The 14,745-nt window shown below is 40.6% G+C and overlaps 1 pseudogene; it reads left to right on the forward strand.

Annotated features, from left to right (window-relative positions):
• The window catches only part of LOC138835147 (leucine-rich repeat-containing protein 14B-like), a 79,525-nt pseudogene extending 65,334 nt beyond the window's left edge, over positions 1 to 14,191 (forward strand).
• Positions 14,192 to 14,745: the final 554 nt, after the last annotated feature.

Here is a 14,745-nt window from a genome sequence, read left to right on the forward strand (position 1 = left end):
ATGTCCATATATATGACCTCTCTCACACCTTAAATTAATATCAATTCAGAGTGGATCAAAAACCTCAATATAAGATTTAAAACTTTACTACAGGAAAGAGTAAACATTAGAATGTATTGACGTAGGCAGAAACTCCCTAAATATAACTCCAGGAACTTAGAAAATAGAAAAGAGACTTGGCAAATAGGATTGTATCAAGCTAAAAAGCTTCTGCACAGCAAAGGACATGGTTATTAACCTAAAAATACAACCTGTAGAAGACCTCTAGCCAAAAAAGAAATGCAAATCAAAACAGAATCAAGATTCCATCTCATTCTAGACATAATGGCCATCATCAAGAATACAAACAGCAACAAATGTTGACAAGAATGAAGTAGGAGGGGAGAAGGAACCTTAATTGGTGGAAATATAAATTAGTACAACTTTGAACAACAGTTTAACAAAAAGAATACTAAGGAGCTCAAATATGAGTGAGAGGGATGGGAAATAAGGAGAAGTGAGTAGAAAAATAGAGGGATGAATGGTGGGCAAATATAGTCATAATATTCAATTTGCACATGTGGAAACGGAACTCAGACATATTAGAAAATAGGCAAGGAAATGGATATGTGGAGGGGAGAATGATGGAAGCATTAACTGATCAAAATGCACTGTACATGTAAAGGGACACATTTAGTTGAAACTCCTACAACTATCTAAAAATAATTAAAAAGGGAAGAAACCATGCCAAACGACACAGGAGATATTGGGTTAGAAAGATATACTAGTTCTATCCATTTGAATTTATATGTCTCAAAATGTATCAAAATTTTTGACTGGGTGACCACAGCTTGTTCCTCTTCCAGGATCTTGAAGGGCTCCCAAGAGGTTAAGCTTAAACTTCATTAGCTTCATACAAACCTATCTCTGCAGATTTTACTTGACCCTCAAAATTATCTCTTAGCTTAGTGTTTTCAGAAGCCTGGGCAGCTCTGGGAAAATGTTTAGTGAATTAATGAAAGTGGTTAAATTTTAATCAACACAATGAGCAGGAAGTCCATCAGAGGTGTGGTAAAAATAATGTACAGAGGGGATTTTTAATACACTAAATCAAGCAGTATTATAGTGTCAATGGTGTGTTAAGTCCTGTGGGTTCTAAAACAGAATTCCTGGCTTCCTCTTCTAAAATATCCTCTGATCTTTCCCATGACTCAGTTTCCTTATCTGGAAAATAAAATAGTATATATAATTCTAGTGACTTTTCATGTGTTAACTATAGATATTAGTTAACACAATCATTTTTGTGAGAAGTAAAATTATTAATACCTGTAAATCTTAAAATTTCATGCCAAGTGTTGTAGTGTGTGTGTGTGTGTGTGTGTGTGTGTGTGTGTGTGTGTGTGTGTGTGTGTGTGTGTGTGTGTGTGTGCGGTAAAATTGGGCTTGTTCACATGCTTGCTTGGTTTTTACTCAAGACCTGTTGCAACAATGAGAAGTACAAAATGTCATGTCAAAACCAGCTTTACAATGTCGGTGGGGGGGGAGGGGGGTATAATTGGGTGGGGGAGGGGGGAGGCTGGGAAGGGAGATGAAGGGTAAACAAAGGAGGAGGCTGCAATGCTTGGTAAGAAATGTATGCATTATCCTGCCCATGTAATTGTAGCCCCTCTGTACAGTATGTTCTCAAATAAAATAAAATAATATTAAAAAAAAAAAAGAATGGTGCTCTGCCACTTGAGCCATACCTTGCCTTCTAAGAGTTTCAATACAGAGTAAATATTTTAAAGGGTAACTATCTTTATTTTTCAAACAGAACATTCCTTCCTTTGCACAAATATTTTAAGGAAAACAAAAATAAACTATAATTCTTAAAATTAAAATGAAATTGATACTTGGAGTGAAGTAAGTGATCCATAAACTAAAGATAAAAAACTTGATAAGAGCTGGTGTATGGACAAAGTGGTAGAATGCCACCCTGAGTTCAAACCTCAGTCAAACAAAAAAATGAGTTAATTTTACATTGAACACGGTGGCACATATATATAATCCTAGCTATTCTGCAGGTGGAGATAGGGAAGATTGCATTTTTTAATTGTGAAAGTACCATATAGAGAGGTTACAATTACATGAGCAAGGTAATGTACATTTCTTATCAAGCATTGTTGCCTCCTTCTTTGTTCCCATCCCTTCCTCCATATGCTCCCCCCCCACCAAGGTTGTAAAGTTCGTTTTTTGACATAACGTCTTGTACATCTCATTGTTGCAATGGATGCACCTGTATCCTTATTTAAACAATTTGTTTATTCCCTTCCCCTCCACAAATTATACCAACATCAACTACAGTGAAAACAGTGGTTATACTGTGGGGGAGGGACATACAAAGCAAGAAAGAAATCATCTTATAAATATGTTAGAAATAATCACAAGAAAGGGGCAGGAAAGTGGCTCAGTGGTAGATCACTTGCTTGCATGCATGAGGCCCTAGGTTCAATTCCCCAGCACCACATAAACAAAAAGAAAAAAGCCAGACATGGTGCTGTGGTTCAAGTGATAGAGCGCTAACCTTGAGCTGAAGAGCTGAGGGACAGTACCAAGGCCCAGAGTTCAGGCCCCACAACCGGACCGCCCCCCCTCAAAAAAAGAAAAAATCACAAGAAAGAAAAAAAAATGAGTCCTTATCTTAGGGTTCATTTTGCCTAACATCAACTTATCTGACCGTTTCTGCTTGTCTCAGACATATACCAGTTATTGCAAATAAGGGGACCTATGTTTCTTTGGGCCTGACTTACTTCACTTAATATAATTTGTACCAATCTTTCCATTTCCTAACAAATGGGGCAATGCCATTCTTTCTGATGGAAGCAGAGAATTTCATTGTGTATATATACCACATTTTCTTGATCCATTCATCTATGAAGGGGCATTTGGGTTGGTTCCATATCTTATCTATGGTAAATAATGCTGCAATAAACGTAGTCGTGCTGGTAGCTTTAGTGTGGCCTTGTTTGTGATCATTTGGGTAAACGCCCAAAAGTGGTATTGCTGGGTCATAGGGGAGCTCTATATGGAGTCTTCTGAGGAACCTCCATACTACTTTTCAAAGTAGCTGATATGGAATAATAAAATACCCCGAATAGCAAACACGATCCTTAACAGAAAAAATAGTGCTGGAGGAATATCAATACCAAATTTCAAACTTTACTACAAAGCCATAGTAATGATACCAGCTTGGTACTGGCACAAGAACAGACTTCAGGACTAATGAGATAGAATTGAGAACCCAGAAATGAACCCACAGACCTATAGCCATCTAATCTTCGATAAGGGAGCTAAAAAAAATAGAATGGAAGAAAGACAGCCTCTTCAGTAAATGGTGCTGGCAAAATTCGTTAATCACTTGTAGAAAACTAAAGCTAGATCCTTATATGTCACCCTGTACTAGAATCAACTCCAAATGGATCAAAGACCTGGGTGTCAAAGCAGACACCCTGAAAACATTACAAGATAAAATAGGAGAAACCCTAGGTCTCCTTGGCACAGGCAGAAATTTTTGTAAAAGAGATCCAGAAACACAGCAAATCAAGGAAAGGTTGGACAATTGGGAGTGCATGAAATTGCAGAATTTCTGCAAGACAAAGGTCATAGCTGGCAAGATCAATAGGAAGTCCACTGATTGGGAGAAGATCTTCACTAGCCATACAACGGACAAGTGTCTCATATCTACAATATACCTGGAACTCAATTAAATCCCCCAACAACAAATCCTCAAAGAAACAACTGCCCAATAAATAAGTGGGCTAAAGAATGAAAGAGAAATTTCTCTGAAGAGGAAAGAAGGATGGCCAATGAAGAAATAAATGCTCAACCTTCCTAGCCATAAAAGAAATACAAATCAAAACAACATTGAGATTCCACCTCACCCCAGTTAGGTTGGCTATAATTAAGAACTCTATTAACAACAGATGCTGAATGGGATGTGGACAGAAGGGAACCTTACTGCATTGTTGGTCGGAGTATAAACTTGCTCAACCACTTTGGAAAGTAGTATTGAAGATTGCATTTTGAAGCCAGCTTGGGTAAAATGTGAGTTTCCAGATCAACCAACAAGCAGGGATAATGGTACACATTATAATTTGAGCTATGAAGGATGAGTATGTAGAGGATTGTGATCCGAGGCTGGCCCCTGGCAACAACAGAAATGGATACCTAAACCTACATGCTCAACGTTATCTTTTGCAAAATGTGGAAGAGAAGCCCTTTAAGGCATATGTGTGTGTGTGTTCTATCTGAATGTCAAGGGTTGAAGTGTTGAAGTAGCATGGAAAATAAAAACATGGACCTCTTCTTGTTGAACTGAGGAGCATAACGTAAATTCTTTTTTTTTTAGTCGTGGGGCTTGAACTCTGGGCCTGGGCGTTGTCCCTTAGCTCTTCAGCTCAAGGCGAGAACTCTACCACTTGAGCTACAGCGCCACTTCCTAACATAAATTCTTCTATGAACTCAGGAATGCAGCTCGGCTGAATCCCAGCTTTGAGATATTGCAATAACAGACTTTCATCAATTTTTCCTGCTACTGGAAAAAAGATACTAAACGAAATATTAGTGCTTAAGTCTCAAACACTTCTCTTTCTCATCCACTTCAGAGTTTACATGATGGAGAATGATCAAGTTTTCCTGGGGGGACAATGCTCACCAATATGGGGCAGGATTTATCAGGCATGTGCTCACTAATATCTGAGAAAGCAAGATTGGAATAAAGGGGATATTTGGGGGTTTTCTCTTGGGTGGTATTTTTTGTTTGGTTTCGTTTGGTTTTTGCTAATCCTGGGGCATGAACTCAGGACTAGGGTCCTGTACTTGAACATTCCTGCTCAAGGCTAGTACTTTACCACTTAAGCCACAGCCCTATTTCTGGCTTTCTTTGGTGGTTAATTGGAGATAAATTTCTCAGGAAGTTTTCTTCCTGGCCTTTCAACTGCAATCCTCAGATCTCATCCTCAGCTAAGATAACATGTACGAGCCACCAGCAACCAGCTGGAATACTTGGATTTTCTTGCTTTTTTTGATCCTGTGGGGCAAGCCAGACAAAATGTAACATTTTCTTTTACCAAATAAGAAAGAGAAACTTTTAAATCCAACTGTATGTGATCTGTTAGAATGAAGAGTTTTAAATTTTATAAAAACTTCATATTTTCATTGTGCTAATACACAGAATCTTCAAAATCCAGAAAATATTCATTCTGATTATTATTATTATTTTGTTGTCTCAAAAAGAAATTGAGGCATTCCTAAATGGTCGTGTTATTCTTTCCCATATTTTCTTTTAAAAGGTCTTTGATGTGCCTCTAAATGTTACTGGTTTCTGCAAGATAAAAGAAATTCCCTAGTACCACTTGAAATATAATGCTCTCCGTTAGAGTTTATGAGAAATTTCTACCTTCCACATAAATTATCACTTCAGTTAACTCTGTTAGTGTAAATTGTGTCTCTCTTAGGAGCCACAGATTTGCTAAATATTAGTCAAAGAAATAATAGAAGCCATTCTTATAGGAAATGATCAGTTAAAACAATACTTTTGTTTATGAGTATGTGTGTTGTGATTTGGAGTTTTTTCATAGAAGGAAGTCGTGGGGATGGAGCACAGGGTCTTGTGCACACTTCGCAAGAACACTACCACTGAGCTGCATCCCTAGCCCCTTGTGTGTGGTTTTGAAATCATGATGTCACAAGCCTGTAATAGAAATCAGTATAGCAATTCTGGGATTTGCCATGCATTTATGGAAACGCTGAGGAAAGATGAATTTTTAAAAGTTCCTGGATGTGGTTTTCGTATCCTAACATTAGGGAAACATTGAGAAAGAACAAAAATTAGTAGGTTTCTTGAGTGCTGAGAACAACCGTTATCATTTGGGTTTTTTTTTGTTCTTTTGTGCTAGTACTGGGGCTTGAGCTCAAGTCCCTTAGCCCTTTTCACACAAGGCTGGCTCTCTACCATGTGAGTCACAGCCACAATTCCAGTTTATTTTGTATATAATTGGAGATAAAAGTCCTGACTGGATTAGCTGCAAACTGTAATCCTCAGGTCACAGCCTCCTGAGTAGCTAGGATTACAAGCATGAGCCACTCATGTTGAGCTGTCATTTTGGTTTTTATCAGCCCATGAAACACATCTTTAATACTAATTTTCATGTTTTGACATTTTAAACTGTGGTGAATTATAAATAACCAAATTTCCAATATATAAGTGTTTAAGTTACATTGCTCATATTCATAGTTTTGTGCAACCATCACCAGTATTTAAATTTTTTATTGCTTCAAACAGAAACTGTAGAGCACATGGGCAGCAAAGATGGCGCTGGGAGGGAGTAGAGTGGGCAGATCCCAATTGAACTTCTGATCAGTTCCTAACCAGTCCGTAAAGGCTTAGGTGCATGATAGGGTATGACCTTGACAGTGATTGGTTCCTCTTTCTCCTTTGCCTTTTTGTCTTTAAAAAGGGCTGCTCTCTGTTAATAAATGAGTTTTCTACCTGATGGATTTGGCTCCCTCCTGTGTCTGATTGTCTCCCGGGCTGAGGGAGGCTGGGGAACGGGCGAGCGCCGCACTTACCTTTCCTCAGACCCCGTCCGTCTTTCGTGGGACGGACAAAGACCCGACAGAAACTGTATCATCATTAATCAATAAATTGTCACTCATCTCTTCCTCCCTCTAACTGTGGACAATCTCTAATCTGCTATCAGTTTCTGTTGTCTATTCTAGATATTTCTTATAAGTACAATCATACATGAGCTATGCTTTTGTGTCTGGTTTGAAATACTTAGTTTTATAATGTTTTTCAAGGTTGGTGAAGTCCATGTTACAGCATGGACAGAGTGTCATTTATTTCTTGTGGCACATTAATTTCCACACTATGAGATGCCATATTTTGTTTATTCATTCATCTATAAATGAACATTCGGAAGGTTTCTCTCCAGTATTTATAAATAAGGCTACAATGAACACTGGCATCCATGTAAGTTCTATTGTCCATTGTTTGTTTGTATCTTTACAAATAGAATTGTTGAGTCATATTGTAATTCTATGTTAGACTCTTTGAAGATTCACCAACTTGTTTTCTATGTGGTTGTAACATTCTACATTCTCATTACCTTAGCTGTGCCAAAAGAGTTCAACTCCTCCTCTTATTTTCCTAGTCCTGGGGCTTGAACTCAGGGTCTGGGCACTCTTCCTGAGCTTCTTTTTCTCTACCACTTGAGCAACACCATCAGTTCCAGCTCTCTCAATTTATGTGGTACTGAGGAATTGAACCCAGGGCTTCATGCATGCTAGGCAAGCACTCTACAACCAAGCCACATTCCCAGACCATTTTCTGTATTTTTTTAAGTCACAGTCATTGTAGAAGGCATGAAGCAGTATCTTCCTGTGATTTTGATGGCATTTTCCTAGCAACTTTGGGGTTGCTTAGTGGGTCTTTATCTCTCTGCTTTGAAGAAATGTTTGTTGAAGTTCCACAACTATTTTAAAGTGAATTTCCTTTTGTGTTACTTGAGTGAGGAGTTCTTCATATATTCTCTGAGGTTAAAATCTATAATATATAGTTATTTTCTCACATTATTTAGGTTTTCTTTTAGCTTTCTTGGTAATGAAACTTGGTCTGTTTAAGAATAGTATCTAATTTTTTTCTTTGGATAAAAAGGGATACAAAAGTTCTTAAAATAATAATAACAGCCATAATTAAAAATGCCATGGGTTTTTCTCTCAGAGGTTCATTGTTCTTAGTGTATAATAGATTAATTAACCTCTTTTCTTGTGTGTGTAAATGAAAGCTGCTTTTAGTTAGGACCTCTAGAGTTTTTCAGAGGTTAAAAATGATAAAATTTGATAAAACTAAGTATTTATTTCACTTATAGAACAACTTTCTCTCCTCAACCTGAGTAATTATTTATACTATACTATTGGAGTTAGCTAATATTAATTAGAGGAAGGACTTTTTATCAAAGGAAGGGATTGCATAAGTTGTGGGAATACATGATGTATTGAGGAATACTTACAGGCTTCTGATATATTTTAGAAAAAAATTAAATTTAAGAGAATCTTCATCAGGCTGGAAAGTTGGCTCAGGGGTAGAGTGCTTGCCTGGCATGGCTGAGGCCCTAGGTTCAATTCCTCAGCATCACATAAGCAAAAAGAAAAAAGCCAGAAGTGGCATTGTGGCTCAAGTAGTAGAACGCTAGCCTTGAGCTGAAAAGCTGAGGGACAGTGCCCAGGCCGAGTTCAGGCCCCACAACCAGACCCCCCCCACAAAAAAAGAGTATCTTCATCATAGAATCTACAGAAGTTAAATGAGTCGTGAACAAAGTTGATGTTTGCCCAAACGCACAGAGTACAGAGATGAGACCAAAGTGGGTAAGTACTACCTGGATCTCCTTACTGTGAAATATCCTCCACATATTAATGGGATAAATGGAACTTTTCCCAAGCACACACAATTCATACCCTCAAGATAGAAGCGATTCCATTCAAGTATAGGCTTTGGAGGAATTTAACATTCAACAATAATTTTAAGAGATTCTTGATTATAGTAGACAAAAAGGATTATATTGACCTTTCAGTCTCAAAGCTTTATCCCTATTAGAAAATCTTCAAAAAATGATTTTGTGACTTTGGAGAAAATAATTAACTATAAAGCTTCATAAATTATATTAGGAAAATAAGTTCATAAAATGAAGAGTTGATGCGGAGTTATGAAAGACTTCATACTATTTTTCAAAGTCTCTTGGAATCAAAATCTCTTCTCAGTGTTTTGAGAAAGCAGAAATGTATCTAGTGTTAGAATCATGGATACCTAAAACATTGAGTCATCCCAAAATTCATTGTATCCCTGAAAAGTACGTAGAGTTCTAGTATCTTAATGGCACTCTCATGTGGAACCCAACTATTTGTCTTGGCATTTAAAACTGGGGAAGTGTTTTCTAGGGAATGAACCTTTAAAATATTCTTTTCTAAATAAAACAAAGGAAAAATCTTTCTTAATAATTCTTTAAAAGGATTCATCAGCTGCAGAGATCTGACCTTATGGGTATCCGGGATGTGCAGGTTCAGCAATGCCTTTGTGGAAGGGCTCTGGGAATATGGAACCACATTGAGCTCCTGGCTAGAATATGCTGCCAACTACAGGCAGAGCCCTGTGCAGTTAGGTGACCTATTGAAGTCCTCATTTATTTCTTTGTCATTGAAGGCAACTTTTTTTTGGGGGGGGGTCCAGTCGTGGGGCCCTTCTGGGCCTGGGCACTGTCCCTCAGCTCTTCAGCTCAAGGCTAGCGCTCTACCACTTGAGCCACAGCGCCACTTTTGGCTTTTTTCCTTTTGCTTATGTGGTGCTGAGGAATCGAACTCAGGGCCTCAGGCATGTAAGGCAAGCGCTCTACCACCGAGCCACCTTCCCAGCCCATTGAAGGCAACTTTGAGATAGTGGTGCAGGCCCTGGAATCAGCAGATATGGCTGCTCTGCAAATGCACTGCCCCTCATTCAGGGAAGACAGCTTGAGCCCTGGGTAGCTTCTGCAGGTGTTAGGCCTAGCCAGGACAGGTTAGCTGTGCAAGCTGGAAGTGGCCCACAATGTGCGACTACATGCTGGCATGTGCAGCAGTTGTTAGCCCAGGTGGGATTCCCTCGTCTGACTTCACTCATCCTCCCCATTAAGGCCTTTGACACACCCTTCACTTCTGTCCCAACTTCTAAGCATGAAGACTGCCTCCTTGGCTCCATCTCCTGAGAGCTCAGTCACATGACTTACCTGATAGAGCTGAGTGTGGCCCTCTCCATGCTGACAGGGAAGATCCAGATTCTCCTAGGGTGAATCTCAGAGACTGAAAGGAGGAGGGATGGGTCAAGCACTCTGGTCATTGGCTTCACAGGCTGTAGGGGCACTGAGTGATAGGTAGAAGAACAGCTTATTCACAAAGCCCCAAGCTCAATGCTCTCTGGAGCTGCACATAAGAGAGCACAAAAGAGAAATAAAGAAGTTGGAGGACCAGGAGTGATCCAGAATATTGAGGGACCTCAGGGTACTGCTTCTAGTTAGAAAGAGACAATGTGTAAGGTAGGCATCAAAACCAGGCTTGCAATCCCAGCACTCAGAAGCCTGAGGAAGAAGGAAAGTGAGTTCAAGTCCAGCATGGATAACATGGGGAGAATGCCTCAAAAAACAAGGTCTGGAGGTGTAGCTCAAATATTAGAGTACCAGCCAGTGAGCAAAAGCATCAGATACGGAGTTTGAATGGTGTCTTGGTCTTCAAAATAAGAAAAGAAAGAGAGAAAGAGACAGTCAAGAGAGAGAGAGAGAGAGAGAGAGAGAGAGAGAGAGAGAGAGAGAGAGAGAGAGAGAGAGAGAGAGAGGAAGGAAGGAAGGAAGGAAGAAAGAAAGAAAGGATGGAAGAAAGAAAGAAAGAAAGAAAGAAAGAAAGAAAGAAAGAAAGAAAGAAAGAAAGAAAGAAAGAAAAGAAAAAAAAGAAAAAAGAAAGAAAGAAAAATAAGGGCTAAAATGTGCCTTGATGCTACAGTGTTTGACTAGCACATGAAAAACCCTGGCTGTAATCCCTAGCATAGATAGGAGGAAGAGTGGGGGAAAGCAAGAAGAGCAGGACAGAGAGGGAAAGGGGAAGGGGGAAGGGAGAGGGAGAGGTCTCTGTGAAAAGAACATGCTAACTAATGGGTCTAGAATGTTGCTTTATAAGGCAAAGCTAACTATAGTGACTCCTGTAGCTGTCTATTGTGGTGCAAAAAAAGTTCCCAACACTGTATGACTGGCATTATCTCAGGTCAGGTATAGAAATCTGGCTCAGCTGGTTGACATGAGGTTGTTGTCAGCTGACTGTGGGACTGCAGTGTCACCCTGGCCTTTCTGAGCAGATATTAACCCAAGATCATTCATGGGAATTGAGGGAATGCCTGGCCTCCTCCATAAGCAGGATTATCATAAGGTCTTAGCTAATAGTTTCACCCATTTGCAGTTATGATATCAAGAGGGGCATGCACAGACAGTGAGGGACTCAGTCAGAGACAGGGCCCAGCTGCCCCTTTGCTGATGTTTGCTGCCAACACTATCTAAATCAGAATTAATGGATTGTGGATATGGTGCCTCAGTTGGGGATGTCTGGCTTTCCCTTCCTGGCTCTACAGTAATGGATTCTTCTATTGTTAGAGTAATGGCTCTTTTTTCTTACTAATGCCTCATTTCCTCTGTAGCAAGCTCTCAGAGTGGATGTTCTCTCCAGGATCATGTACATAACTCCTTTCATATGAAAATGGTTGTTGATAAAATCTGCCATTTAGGTGAGATGAAGACAAAGGTTTCATTGGTTCAGGTTAATTCTGAACCACACAGCAAGCCCAGCAGCTGTAGACTGTCTGAAAGCAAGGGAGCAAGCCTGCATCCCAGTGAATCATATTTATGGACACAGACATTTGCATTTCATGTAGCATCATGTGTCACAAACTATTTTCATAGACTGCATGCAGTCAGGTAAGAACAAGACTTGCCCTGCAAGGTGTAGTCTTTGTTCTCTGTGACAGACAAGCAGATGGATTGCTCACATCCATTGTTGCTCACATGGAACTCCTCTGATTAGTGCTGATTATTCCATGCTCTACAGCCCGTTCAGGACATGATTGAGAATGCTGGACCTGGCCAATTGTGCTCTGAACCATGTGGACATGAACTTCTTGGCAGACTGTATCCATGCTGCCCAGCTGGATGTGTTGCACCTCAGTAGACACAATCTGCTTCATTTATATCCCTCTACTTTCCTCAAGCTCCGGCAACAGGTTGCCCAGATAGTGCGGGTGTGGACCCCAGTGGAGTGTGCTATTACCCATAGCTATGTGGTCATGATGATCCTGGGCCTGTGTTCCTGCCTCTATCTCTAGGAGCTCAAGTTCCTTGCTAACCTGCTGTCAGCCTGCACCCTCAAGCACCTCTTCTCTGCACTGTGTAAACTCCCTGAACTTCATTACATGGAGTTCCTGGTGCCTAAGAAATACTACCTGGAGAGTACCAGGATGAGCTGGCCATGTCCACATATGATCAGTAGAAATAAGCTTGATTGCAGAAGAGCTGCATGCTGTGCTACTATGGGCCAAGCAGGAAGACATCCCCACCTCCCACCACTTTTCTGGAGTTTTCACCCAATAGTTAATGAGACCAGCCATGAGCTTGGTGCTTTCTTGCTTCAAACTTTCAAAACTGCTTTAGAAAACTTTCCCAGGGGCTGGGAAGGTGGCTCAGTGGTAGAGCGCTTGCCTTGCATGCTCGAGGGCCTGGGTTTGATTCCTCAGCACCACATAAGCAAAAAGAAAACCCCGGAAGGGGCACTGTGGCTTAAGTGGTAGAGTGCTAGCCTTGAGCTGAAGAGCTGAGGGACAGTGCCCAGGCCCAGAGTTCAGGCCCCATGACTGGACCCCCCCCAAAAAAAAAGAAAACTTTCCCAGAACATTAAAACAAGGAGAGTAGGCCCTTGAATTGTGCTAAGGAAATGTGTTGCATTTCAACCAGCCCTGTTGCCCAGAGATCAATTCCTATATCAGATCCTAAGGCTAAGATGTAAGCAACTGTAGTTTCAATGAAAAACCTTTGTTAGAGAAAGCTGTAGATACACATGACAAACAATGTAGGAAGAAAACATGCCTTCTAAATGTGACATCGGAAGCCCTGGGGTTCAATTCTTTTTCCTTTTTTTGTGCCAGTCCTGGGGCTTGAACTCAGGGCCTTTGCACTGCCCCTGAACTTCTTTTACTCAAGGCTAGCACTGTACCACTTGAGCCACAGCACCACTTCTGGTGTTTTCTGCTTATGTGTTGCTGAGGAATCGAACCCATGAATTCATGCATGCTAGGGAAGCATTCTATCACTGAGCCATATTCCCAGCCTCCTGGGATTCAATTATGGGACTAGGTGAAGCTGTTACAGCAGAGGTCCAGGCATTGTGGTAGAGTGTTCAATTGGACCTAGGGCAGCATGTGCTGGAAGCAGTAACAGGGAAAAATCAGATCACTTGTCACAGAATACAAATAAAAGGTAATGGGTACATTTCTTATCAAGCATTGTTGCCTCCCACTTTGTTTCCTCTTACCATCCCTAATAAGAAATGTACTCATTACCTTGCTCATGTACTCATGTAATTGTAACTTCTCTGTAAGGTATTTTCACAAATGTTTGTGTGTGTGTGTGTGTGTGTGTGTGTGTGTGTGTGTGTGTGTGTGTGTGTGTGTGTGTGTGTGTGTGTGTATAAATACAAATAAAAGAAGATCTCATAGAAAAACAAACAAGAGAAAAAGACTGAAAATGAAAAGTAAAATGGAAAGGGAACCCGACTTTTGGGCCTAGCAGAAACTCAGCAGATCTGGTAGGAATTGTTCTGCATGGTGTGGCAATATTTCCTGGAGAATGTTTGCAGGGAATAGAAGCAGGGCTGGTTTTTGGTTGTTACCAGTGGCTTTGTGCTTGTTTTGCTCTGCATCCAGCTCAGTGAAAGCCTGATTTGAGGGTATCTCATGACTAAGAGATGCTCCAGTATTTCTTAGTAAAATTCATATTCCATTTTCTGCTGAGCAGCTAGATTCATTTGACCACCAGCCTCTACCACTCCCAAGCCTTGTCTTTTGGTTCTACTAATCAGAGCCAGCCCTAGCTCTGGGAACAGGCATTAGAACTCTATTCTGTTACAGTAACATTCTTACCTGCCAGTGGCAGTCAACAGAGAGACCCAGTTCTCCTTTAGAGATGCCAGAGACCTTCTGCAGCTAGCTGAATCACAACTAGCTACCAACACTTTTCTGTTCAAGAGTTCCTATGACTCTAACAGAAGTCACATACTGGGGACTCTTTTCATTGCTCTCACTAAAACGCCACAGCACTGTATAACCTGATGTCCCCACATTCTGCTGCAGGAAAGGTAACAGGCTGGAATCTGTGCAATTTGGCTTGAAAAATTTGTTACAGTGAGTGAAAGATTGATTCCTGCCTAATTCCTCCAGCTTAAGCAAGACACCAGGTACAAGAAAACAAGCGTGGCCACATGCCTGTCAGCAGGCAGGTTCCAATCAGTGCCTGGCCAAGGATATAACACTTGGTCCCCAGGGGACAATAGCCCTTCATCCAGTGTAGAACATTCAACTTGTGGGCCTGGTCAAGGAAGTCTCCTTGTGGCCTAAGAGAGCATAAGCCACTTTTTATTTTCTGCTTCTTTGTGAAAACAAGCCCTATATAAGTCCATCCAAAATATAGTCCCTCAAACAACCTCCAAACCTGAAAGGTCTATGCACCTTGCTGGCAATAAACAGTCCCCACCTGTTGATCATTGAGTCTGGCCTATTCCTTTTCTGTTTTCCTCCATTTTCTTAACAGTGAGAATGCTGAAACAGGTATGTGGGTTCAGGAGACAATCATTCCCAGGTTGCCAATGGATGTTCATGGCTACTTCTAGATTTTAGGTCTGATCCTACTCTATTCTTACTTTGAGGTTACCTGAGATATCCTTAAAACAAATTCCCCTCATTAGTGTCTAAGACAACTTAATCACTGTTATTTCAATTCTTACAGGGTCTGAGAATGAGTCCATCAAAGCGGGCTTAGAGATTAAAGAAGTTTGTTAGGTGTTACAGAAGTTGTCCTGCCAGGGACACAGTGTAGACTTGGGAGCTAACACTATGACCCTAAACATGAACACAGCCTAGGCTATTGAAGGCAAAAAACACAAGCAGGTACA

This window comes from Dipodomys merriami, unplaced genomic scaffold, assembly GCF_024711535.1.
Source record: "Dipodomys merriami isolate MVZ:Mamm:240054 unplaced genomic scaffold, mDipMer1.0.p SCAF_23, whole genome shotgun sequence".
Classification (NCBI taxonomy): domain Eukaryota; kingdom Metazoa; phylum Chordata; class Mammalia; order Rodentia; family Heteromyidae; genus Dipodomys; species Dipodomys merriami.